Here is a 12,738-nt window from a genome sequence, read left to right on the forward strand (position 1 = left end):
AATGAATAATCTAAAAATGGCTCCTTCAGAAAATTCTTCTTGAATCTTTATGCCTTGGAAAGGTCTTGATGAGAACTGGCTAGGTGAGTTGACAGTTTGTATTATTATTATTATTATTTTTTTTTTTTTTTTTAGCAATTTGAGGGTGAATATTCCTTACTGGTTAGATTAGGAAAAAGAGTAAGAGGATAAAGGTAATTTCCTTTTTCCTTTCCTATTTAGACTCTTTTCCTTTAGACTCTTTGGCACTAAAGCAAAAGTCCCAGATTACTGAATGTAGAGCATTCTTTATGTGAAACCAGAACAAAAGATCTAGAGTGTTCGGATCAACAAAATACATTTCATGCAAAGGATGAGAAGATGATGAATTTTACTTTCCCGTAATTTATTTGATCAGAGTTAATAGTTAAAAATGTGCTTGCTATCCCAAGGTAGATAGAATACAAAAGAATATCTCAAGCATCTTTAAAAAAAAACAAACCAAAAAGATGTCTCCAATTAACATCCTACTTTTAGAGGAGGAGGATATTTTGGCAAATAAACATATTAACAGATCTGGCACATGAAAACTTCTGGTTGAGAAAGAACCAAGGGATTTCAATTCTATTTTAGAGAATTTGCACATTGTTAAAACTATCATCACACAACATAGTATATAAGTTTAAAAAAAAAAAAAAAACCCTGTTTTAATGATATTATTGTTTAGTGAATAGGAAGAGCTCATTCTTGTTGATTTTCTATTTATTTCTTACCAATAAGAATTTTAGCCTATAGGTGAATTCTCCCATCAAGTTCAAATAGGAGTAGAAAATAGGCAGTTCTTGGTAGCATACTGTAATGCAAAAGGCCAAGGCCCTAGTTTTTTTCCTCCTCATTTGAAAATGATGATAATCATATTTCTCTATCCTTGCACTGAGCACAAAATTTGGGAACATAGGAGATTTTAAAAGTTCTGTTAGGACACCTTGACAAAGTTATTTTGCTTCCCTGTGCTTCCATTCATCTATTTATTTACAAAATTGAGCTAATAAGAAAGCAGCTGAAACTCTTTGAAGGAAAGAGTCTAAATTTCTCACAATTTTCTTCTTTCTTCTGTCTCCTCTTTACCTCAATTCATGAATTTTTTTTCTCTCTTAATTTTTTTCTCTTTTTAAAAACACTCATTAGTTATTCTCATAGGCATGTATCATGTTCTATTTTTTTTTTTTATCCATTTGTGTACCCTATTAGATTGTAAACTCCACAAGGACAAATGTTACATTTTTTATACCTTTGTATTAAGCTTTTGTTGTTATTGCCCAATTGTGTCTGATTTTTTGTGACCTCATTTGGAGTTTTCTTGGCAAAGACATTGTAATAGTTTGCCATTTCCTTCTCCAGCTCCTTTTACAGGTGGGGAAACTAAGGCAAACAAGGTTAAGTGATTTGTCCCAATTATACAGCTACTAAGTATCTGAAGCTATATCTGAACTCAGGGCTTCCTGATTCCAGTATTGATCTTGAACTCTATTTCCAATTGTCTAAAGTAGGGATAAATGTTTAACAGCCATATTTCCCTCAAAAAAAGTATTAATATGCAATCACTAAAACAATATATCGGGCCATGATTTATAATATTTATTGTTTTTGTTATGCTTAAACTGAAAATTTAACAACTGAGTGTTTTGAGCTGGTAAGAGTTGACTCCAGCACATCCTTGTGAACAGGATATCTTCACATGAATCATAGAATGCCAGAGTCAGAGGAACCTCAGGAAGTGCTAATTCAATCTGTACCTCCCTAAAGTCTCTCACCCTGGACCAGTGGTCATTAAGCCTTTGCTTAAAGAAACCTAATGGAGGGAAACAACCACCTCTTGAGGCAGCTAATCTATTTGTGGTTAGCTCTAATTATAAGGATTGAGTTAGTTGTGATATATATATATATATATATATATATATATATATATATATATATATATATATATATTTTACTTATACCATATATATATCCTGTGATGACCACATATATATACATATATATATATATATATATTTTTTTTACTTATACCATATATATATCCTGTGATGACCACGTATTTTAAAATCAGCTGGAGTCAGGAATTCAGATTAAGGGAAAATCTTCAATCTTTATTCTCAGTAGAGGTGAAGAAGGATTGAAGGTAAAGGGGAATTTGCAATAGCAATGCGTGCAACTGAGTCAAGAAGCCAGCCAGACCAGAAGCCAGCCAGATCAGAAGCCAGCCAGCCTTCTCTCCCCGCTTCCCTTCCTGTCCCTCTGCCTCCACCCACTAAAATCGTCATTTCCTATACCACACATCAGGACTTGCACAGAAAGTGGGCGGGGGCCATTCTTTCCCCAAGCATATATATTAGTAGAGTATGGTCCAATTACTATTTAGCCTCATGTGCTTGGGACCTCAGTGCATCAACTCGAGCTTCAGCCGATTACAATATCCTTCCTCCCTTCTTCCCTCCCTCCCTTTGTTCCTTCCTTCCTTCCTTCCCACTTCCTTCCTTCTTTCCTTTTTGAATGATTTATTTTGAAAGGATTTATTGAAAGGATTTATTTTACATTCTTGCAAGAATGAGTGCCTAGGTTAGCAGACAAACTTTAGGAACCACAAAGACGGTGTTTTATTTCCTATTCTGAAGAGCAAATCCCTCTTCCAATTCTTCATTAATTGGGTGTTACATAAATTATAGAATGTGAATCTCCACTTCCCATTACATAGCTCCCCAAGGAGTTTACATTTTTTCTTTTCTTTCTTTTTTTTTTTTTTAATAATAGCACCTTATTTTTCCAAATACATCCATAGTTTCCAACATTCACCCCTGCAAAACCTTGTGTTCCAAATTTTTCTCCCTCTCTCCTTTCTTCCCCCTCCTCTAGACACATCAAGCAATACAATAACAAATCTAGCCTTTCTTCCATGTGATAGTTATGAATTCCCATTAAGCAGAGTACTATCATCTCACTTGCATATGTCCTTCCACCAAAATTCATTCCTCAGTTAGCCCTTCTTGATTCTCTCAAATGGAAATTATTTCTTCCTTATCTGGACATCTGACTTCTTTGTACTACCTATATCACATTCTAATTTGTATTACATTTATTTGTCTGTATGTTCTATTTTCTCCTCTTGGATTTTAAGTTCTTGGAGATCAGATAACTTGTCTTCTTAACTTATGTCCTACCAGACATAGTCCATCACATTGTACCTCCTAGGTATTAGCAAATATATCTTAAAAGAAATTCTATTGTTGAATGTATATTTCTCAGAATCTAGCACAGGTATTGATAACACCTTAGACACTTGATAAGTTTCTGTTTAGTTGAACATATATGGAGTCAAAATTAATAATTGGAAGAAATCTTTGAGAACAACCCAGTCTAACTCCTTCATTTTAACTGATGGGTAACTGATATTCAAGGAAGTCAGGTGCTATGTACTTTGTTTACTTTAGGAAGGAAAAGGAAGCAATTTTCCCCAATTGCCAAAATGGTTTATTTATGATAGAGGGAAATTGGTATCTGATATCCAAAGCTAAGAGAAAATATGATATTAAAATATTAGTGCTATATTTTCCCCAATGGTCACCATTACTCCACTATTTTTTAATTTAATTATTATATTACTTTAAATACTACTACTACTGCAAGTAATTTTTAATCACAATTATTGTACATTTTAATTTTACTGTAACTTTTTTTTAAAAGGCGAAATGGCCAGGAAGATATGACTGTATCATAGAAACTTGAAAAACTGCCTACTCTATTCTTTTCCTTTGCCAACAAGAGTTCTGTGGATAGGGAGAGCTTTGAAGGATCAGGTCATCATAAGTCTAAAAGGTGGCTTAGTGGATAGAATGCTGGTATTAGAGTCAGGAAGGCTCATTTTTTGAGTTCAAATCTGGCTTTTGATATTTACTAGCTGTATAACTCTGGGCAAATTGTTTGTTTCAGTTTCCTCAGTTTCCTCAGTTTAAATTCCAGTTAAAAATGAGCTGGAAAAGGAAATGGCAAACCATTTCAGTATCTATCTCTTTCAAGAAAATCCCAAATAAAAGCATGAAGAGTAATTAGATATGATTGAAAGCAGAAAGTAAGCATTTGGGAGATCAGAGTTTTAATTTTTTTTTCTTTGTTTTCCTGGCACCCAATGTAACTCTTTCATGTAGTAGCTCTTTAATAAATGGTGGATGAATTCTCTTAAGTATCAGTTTGTGAGGATTCAGGTAAGTTCTTGTCTCTTGTTTTGGGGATGGCAACAGATGTAACAGATTCTCCATGCCTTTAAGAACAATGAATATAAAGAATTCAAAAAAAAAAAATTGGCAAGAATTGTACTAATTGATTCAATGTGAGATAAGCAAAAATAAGGAGGACAATTTATTTAGTGACCACAATAATGTAAAAAAAAAAAAACAATACTAGAAAACTTTAGATTAGATCTGATTAATGGAGATATCAACTATAACTTCAGAAAATTGAGAATGAAGCACACTTTCTCTTGTTTGGCAAAAAGGCATAGGCATAGAATGGGGTAAACATTTTCAGACAAGGTCAATGTATTGATTTGTTTTGCTTAACTATTTCTTTGTTGCAAAGAAAAATACTAGTAGGAACAAGGGAATAATTAGGAAATGACAGCAACGTAGAAACAATAACAATTTAAAAAATTTTAATTCCACATTTTGTATAAGTATTGTTTCTTTTGAAATTTGGAGCATTTTTTCCAAAATTTGAGGGCCAAGATAAACAGAGCTTAATAGGTAAAAAGCCAGATCAAACTGCATTTAGAGAACTATTTCATGTAGTTAAAACTTAAACCAAGTAGTTAAAACACGAGTAGTTTGTTTAGACAACAGTTTACATGGTCGCCTTATACACAGCAACGAGCAGGTTAACTCACCAATTCTCAGACTTTTTGATCTCAGGAATACTTTACACTCTTAAAAATTATTGAAGACCCCAGTGAGATAGCTAAGGGATAGAGTAGATAGAATTCTGGACTTGGAATGAGCAAGATCTAAATTCAGATCTGGTCTTAGTCACTACTTGTTAATGTGGACTCTGGTAATGTCACAATTTATGGTTGTGACAATCAAATGGAATAATGTTTGTAAAGCATTTCTTTGGAATATAGCAGTCACTTAATAGATATTTGTTCCCTTTTTCCGATGAGCTTTTATTTACATGTGAACATTTACCATATTAGAAATGAATTTTTTTTAAATGAAATAATTTCAACCTTACAGACTCTCTGGAAAGGTTCTAGCAAGTCCTAGGGAGAAATGAATCATATTTTGAGAGCTGTTGATTTAACCCTATCTTCTGTTAAAACATCCATTGGTAATATTCACTGATATTAATGCAAGTAAAAAGTCTGGTGAGGAAATATACTTTGTTAAAAAAAAAAAGTAGAGAAAAACCATGTTATCTTAATAGATTCATAAAAAGCCTTTCATAAAATAATACAGTCATTTATGCTAAAAATGGCAAAGTTTAGGTATAAAGGGAACTTTAAAAAATGTCATAAAATGTATATGACTAAAAACCAAAAGCAAGCATCATATGCAATGGGGCTACACTAGAATTTTTTCCAACAAACATGAGAATAAAATGAGGGTGCTTACTTTTTCCACTATTATTTGATGTTTTAGAAATGCTAACAATAGCAATAAGAAAAACAAATTAAAGGCATGAAGATAGGTATCTATGAGATAAGACTATATTTTTAATTATATGAAAATTACTACCGGCAAAGATACTAATCAAAACAATTAAGAGTTTCATTAAAGTTCCAGGCTACAAAACAAATCCTCCAAAATCAATTGCATTTTGATATAATAATAACAAAATCCAAGATGTAATAATAGAAAAAGAAATCTTATTCCATATAACAAACAATTCACAAAATATCTGGGGAATCAAGGTACCAAGACACACAAAAAATTTTAAATTTTAATATATTCATTTAATAAAGAAATAAAAAACAATTTAAATAGCTGGTGGAATAGTCAAGGTTCATAGCTGGGTTGTTCTTATATAATAAGGATGACAATACCAATAGAGTAAATTCATACTTTTAACATTATGCTAATTTAATTATCAAAGGATTACCTTGTAGAACTTGATAAAATGATAACAAATTTCATTTGGAAAAAAACAAAAAAATCAAGCATGTAAAGGAAAATGATGAAAATGGGGAGGGACAAAGGGAAAATAACAATTCCAGATGTCAAAGTATATTATAAAGCAGCAATTATCAAAACCATTTGTATTGGTTAAAAAAAATAGAAAATCAATAGAACAAACTAAACAATGGAAGATCAGAAATAACTGAATTCAATAACCCAGTGTTCAATAAACCAAAAAACAATTAGTTAAGAAGTAACTCATTTGATAAAAATTGCTGGGAAAACAGGAAAGCAGTCAGACAGAATTTAGATTTAGAGCAACAACTTATATATATATACTAAGTTGAAATAAATACATGGTCTTACTATTTTACTATTATTTTATTATTATTATTAATATTATTACTATTAAAGATCATGCTATAAAAAATTAGAAGAAAGCAGATCATGATCATATATCTCTTATAGCTGTGGGTAGGAGATGCATTCTTAGCCAAACAAGAGATAGAGGCAATTACAAAAAATTACAATAACTTTGTTTGTGTAAAATTGAAAGGCTTCTACATAGACAAAATAAACCTAAGATAAGAGGAAAAGTGGTCAAATGAGAAAAAAAAATTATATTAAATTTCTCAGGTAAGAGTTTGGAATCTAAGGCACATGAATAATTAATATATTTGTATATGTGTGTATGTATATGCATATATATAATATAATGATTATTTCCCAATAGATAAATAGGCACAAACAAAAGAATATGTCTCACAAGAAAAATTTCTAAGTATTAACAATCACGTAAAAGAATGCTCTAAATCACTAAAAATAAGAGAAATTCAAATCAAAACAACCCTGAGGTTTTAATATCCCATCTTACAAATTGGCATGATGACAAAAATTCAGTGTTGGAAGGACTGGAATAAGATAGATATATTGATGCTTTGTTGGTGGAGATATGAGTTGATATTACCATTTTGGAAAGCAATTTGGAATTATCTAAATGAAATGACTAAAATGTCCATTCTCTTTGACTCAGAAATTCCATTACTGAATTTTCTTGTTAAGGATGATCCTTATAGAGGATATCTCTAAAATATATCTTGATGAAGTTTTTACCTTTAAAGATTAAACCAAAGTGCATGGGATTAAAGGAGACTAAATTTATGAAGGACTTTGGATCTAGTGGAAAAAAAAATCCCTGGAACCTAAGTTATTTTTATTTTTTAATCTACAAACTATCTGTTAAATCATAGAATTCCAGAGTTATGAGGTGATATGATTCAGAATATACTTGAAGCAATAATTCCATCTGCATAATTTCTGACATGTGGTTATATAGTCTCCACTTGAAGACCCAGTGATAGGAAATTTTCAGTGTGCTAGAGTGTCTTATTGATCCTTTTTACAATCATAGTATATCATTTCCTCCACTTTGCTATTATCAAACCTTAGTTTGGATCATAATCATCAGTTAGAAAAAAATCACATTGGAAGCTGATTATAGAATAGACTGGAGTGGGGAAAAGACTTGAGGAGGGAGACTCCTTGAAAAGTTATAACAATGGTACAATTGAGAGTTGATAAAAGCCTTCCTAGAACATTGTCTTTGTCAGTAGTAAATAGGAGATGTGCAGGAAAAATATGAAGACGGAAATGCTATGATTTGGTAATATGAGAGTGGGGAGGAGTCAAAGAATGCTCTGTTTCCCAAACTATATTTTAAGTTTCTCAAGAGATATAGGTCTTTATCTTTTATTTCTAACTATATCTTTTTTCACTGAGGCATAGTAAAATTTGCTGCAAAAACCAAGTCTTGGCAAAGGCTTGTTAATTAATTAATTAATGCAAAGAATCATTCCCATGGATATTAGAATAACAGAAAGTTTTTCTTATGAACAATAATATCTGAGTTTCAGAGAGTGAAAGATTAAGAAAGTCAATGATCAGGGAAATGGAGTAGTAGGATAGCTTGATCAATTCAGATTCATTTTTTCACTCACATTGATATTTTATGTCTTAGACTTTTCAGTTATGTGAGCAACAAGATGGAGGACTGGATATTTTCTCTGACATCTATGACCTCTTGAAACTCTCCAAAACAAATTAGGTGCCAAAGCAAAGCAGTTTCAGCTATCTCCATGATTTAGGATACCACAAGTCCTTAAGAAATGAAAGAAAAAATCTACCTTCAAAGCCATGAATTAATGCTGAGGGATTCCAAAAGTCATTCAGTAGTCCTCCCCCACCTTCCACTTACCTTGTAGCAAGACTGCACTTGAAGATCTAAGAATCTGACACGAATTCATAACAAAACCCACTTCTTTGCCCCAGTGTATCTTCCCTCTTTTCACTGCCTTGGCTATCCCAGCTCCTGCATGTAAAAGTTTGCTCCATTGTGACAGCCAGCATGGCTGCAGCCCTTCAGTATCAAAAGCCTACTGTGTTGCAGCCCTGTAGCCTCAAAGCTGCAAAGCTTTACATTTTCAGTGCCAGAGAGAACAGTACTGCAAAGCTCTGAATTGTAGGTGTTGGACCAGAGAACTGAGGAACAGAAGGAGTGGGAGGACAGCTCACCAGGACAGGACACCCTTTGTGTCTTTGTATGTGGGGGCTGTGTATCATTATTCTACACCTGAGGGAAAGAGCATAGCTAGCTAGAGCTAGTTCTGACAAACCAAAAGTTACTTGGGTAAGAGACCCAGACTGGTAAATAATTAATTGCTCAGCATAGAAAGAGATTAAGATGCTTTGAGATCCAGTCCCCAAAGAAATCACTTTCAGAAGGCTCAGTCATAAAGTAAATAAAGGAAAATTGGGGTGGAAAGGGAGGCTGAAATTACCAAAATTTCAGGAAGAAGAAAGCTCAAAGATCTTAAGCATTAGTAGATAAATCTTCAGGGAAGATATTAACAAAAGAAGGAAAGGAAATATGGCCTCCAGAAATTAATTCAGGCATCTATAAATAAATATTGCAAAAGAGAGGAAAATGATTCGGCAATTGATAAAACAGAGGATGCTATGGAATACGAGAACAGGAAAATACAGTACAATATTCCTGAATGATTCAAAAGAGAAATAAGAAATAAGAGCAAAAATTATGGCCTGTGCAGCAAAAATAATGCATAGAATAGAAAAACTGGAATCTATGATGGCAAATCTTAGTTGAGAAATAAAAGAGAATAATAGGTAGAATATGTAAATATGTTTATTGTCTAAAATTTTCCCCTTTTAATTCCTTATCTTGCACTGCCATGGAAGTGCACTGGAAGAATTAATTCAATTTAATTGGTTAGGAAGTGGAAAACGTGGCAGTAGGACACAAGAATTCAGGCATTATTAAAATATAAAATTTATACATATATAAAATATTATATAAAATTCATACATATATACAATAATATATAAAGTTCATACATAGATAATCAAGAGTAGATACTTGAATCAATAATATTTTCCTAGTATTATTGAAAAAAAAACTTTCATCTTTACTTTTTCCCATATCATAATTGGCCAATCCATTGCTTTCCTCATAGAAAATTAATTTATGAGTTAAAGTTTTAAATTTTTGCACTGACAAGAGTAATATGAGGAAAGTTTTTCTTTCTTTCTTTTTTACCATGTAAACTATACAAAGAGTGTCACAAAAGGCTTAAAAAATGAAGTGGAGCCTTGCCTAGTATATAAACAAATAGCAGTAAAATGTAATCTTTAGAGCAGGGGCTTAATCTTTTTTGTTTCATGGAAATTTGGGGCATTCTGGTGAAATCCATGCACCCCTTCTCAGAAAAAAAAGAAAATCTTTTATAAAAAATTCATAATTGAAGGAAATATTAAATTTCAGTTATAACCTAACAAATATGTGTGTATACACACACACATACATATACACACACACATATTTTTTTTTCTATTCAAGTTTTTTAACTCCATGAAATCTATGACCCCTATATCATTGTACACCCTTCCTCTTTCTAGTGTCATGGAGATTCCAGTTCCAGGCTAATAAAAGAGTCCATAGACCCTTGTTGAAGCTCTCTTGCTCTTTATGGGCTTTTGTGACAATTATTCCTGATACCTTCAAATGAGAGAAGGTATAAGAAATGTCATGTATCTGGCTTCCTTTTGGTGTAGATGTTGCTGATAAAAGATACTTTTGAAAAAAAATTAATTGAAAGCATTCCCTCAGTTGGAATATCTGTCTATCTGTTCTGTCTATCTGTGGAATCTTATTTGTGGGCCAAGTTTTGCTTAACCAAAATCATGGCAAAAGAACAGACAATTCCTGTCAGTAGAAAAGTTAATAGCCTTTCAAGGAGAAGTTAGCACTAACACCACAAACACTGAAAGTAATCCGGGACAAATATTTTACAATTCTTAAGTCATGACCCAATCACAACAATTTTTGATCACTCACATTAATCATTTATTACAAGGAGCAGCCTGAAATAAATGTCATCTGAAAGTTGGCTAGACACTCGGGTTTTCATTTTATCCCTATGGAATTGATATTCCTAAAACACAGATTATTCCTCCCATTCCCTTTATATATATATATATATATATATATATATATATATATAAAACAAAAACAAAAACAAACAACAACAACAACAACAAAACTTCAGTGGCTCCTTATTGTCCTGAAGACAAAATACAAAAATCCTAATCTCAACACTTAACGCCCTCTAAAATCTACTTTAATTTATATTTTCAGCCTTATGTCATATAATTTCCCTTTACACATTCTGTTTCAGTAAAACTGGATTATTTGCTGTTTTCTGTGCTGACAATTTTGATGTTGTTTAGTCATTCAGTTGTTTCTAACTCTTTGTGACCTCATTTGGCTTTCTCTTGGTAGAGATACTAGAGTTATTTGCTATTTCTTTCTCCAGCTCATTTTATAGAGGAGGAAACTGTGATAAAAAAGAATTAAATGACTTGCCTTGGATCACACAGCTAATAAATGCCTGAGGCCAGATTTGAACTCAGAAAGATGAGTCTTCTTGATTCTAGGCTGGGGCACCCTATCTATCCACTTCACTTAGTGGGCACTTAATGTTTATTCTACTTGATTTGAATGATAGAAATTCATTGGATTTTGAATCCTAAGGTATCTCAAAGGTCATTGAATCCATAAACCATTTCTTTTTACAAATGAAGAAACTGAGTCCCAGGAAATTAAATTGATTTTCTAATCAATAACAAGGAGAAGAGCCAGCTTGTGAATCTAGCTTCTTTCACTTTAAATCCAGGGTATTTTTCTCTGTAGCTTATTGTAACCCCATGACCTTTCTCTATCATTTTCAAATTGTTTTCCCATGTCTCAAAAACAAAACATAGCAAAAATTTTTTAAAAAGCAAAAAAAGGGTAAAACAAGATTTATTAGTCCTGCTAATTCTTGAGCTATTATCTAGGTTCTCTTCCTTTACTTTGGAATTTTTAGAAAAATTACTCTGTGCTTGCTAACTCTGAATTCCTCAACCCTTTACAATCCTCTCTGAATTTTCTGCTATATTTGACAATGCTAACCCTTTCTCCAGTTCATTTATATCCTTTCTTATCTTTTGTGAGTCTGTTCTCTATTATGGGATTACCATAGCTTTTAAATGACACCTTCTCAGTCTTCTTCATTTTTAGACTAATTGTTATGGTTTTAATGCTCTTTTCAATATTGATCACTTCTCAAATTGTGATTCTAGAACTGGCTTCTCCCTGTTTCATTTCCACATAACCAACTGCTCCCTAGACATTTGGCCTTAGGTATTTCAACCACATTTCAAACTCATTATGGACAAACCTGTCCTTCCTTTTAACTTTTCTACTTCTCTTGATGGTACTGCCATTTTCCTAATTTCCAAGGCACTAGCATTTAGGAGGAACCAGAAAAGTCTTGTAAAAACTGCCTCACACTGAGAATTGCACACAGTAGGCTGTTAAAAAAATGTTTATCAAATAAATAAATGATGACACAGAGAAAAACCTGATTTAACATGGTTAGTTGTAACATGGGCTTTAGATATGTTACCATGTAACATATTACCTTGTAATATGGTATTTTCTCTATATTTCTCCAATACCAGCATTACAAAGATGTCTTGAATTTGGAATGTTGACATTAAGATAAATTTCTACACAATTTAGTTCTATTACTTAACTTTCTTTATTATAAAGTATTCTAAGAAAAATGGGAGTCAGAAAAATATACTACAAAAATTCACCCCATACTAAATATTAACTTATTTTCTGTATTGTGGGTATGAGGGAAAACCTTAAAATCTGTTCCCAGAGGCAGTTAATAAGATCAACAATTTTTCAGCTGGGAAATTTGTTTATTAACTTAATAATATTATATTAACTTAATAATTTTATATTAATTTAGAACATAGCTAAGTCCCTTATTGAAGGGCAGAAAAATTTATAGATTAGGGAAATAAAGGAAATCTCAAACAAATACAAATGGAATAAAGTAAATTTAAAAGCATCCACATGGTTTGAAATATTTGAGTACCACTGAGGTCAAAGAAAAAGAAAATGTAAATATCCCTATCATTATGTTTTGTAGTAGCAAAAAATAAAATAAAACAAAAAACAATAACA

The 12,738-nt window shown here is 32.1% G+C and overlaps 1 protein-coding gene across 4 annotated transcripts in view; it reads right to left on the bottom strand.

The window, feature by feature from the left end:
- MAP3K20 (mitogen-activated protein kinase kinase kinase 20) overlaps positions 1–12,738 on the bottom strand; it is a 221,045-nt gene that overhangs the window by 35,709 nt on the left and 172,598 nt on the right. The window lies entirely within an intron of this gene.

This window comes from Sarcophilus harrisii, chromosome 3 (genome assembly GCF_902635505.1).
Source record: "Sarcophilus harrisii chromosome 3, mSarHar1.11, whole genome shotgun sequence".
Classification (NCBI taxonomy): domain Eukaryota; kingdom Metazoa; phylum Chordata; class Mammalia; order Dasyuromorphia; family Dasyuridae; genus Sarcophilus; species Sarcophilus harrisii.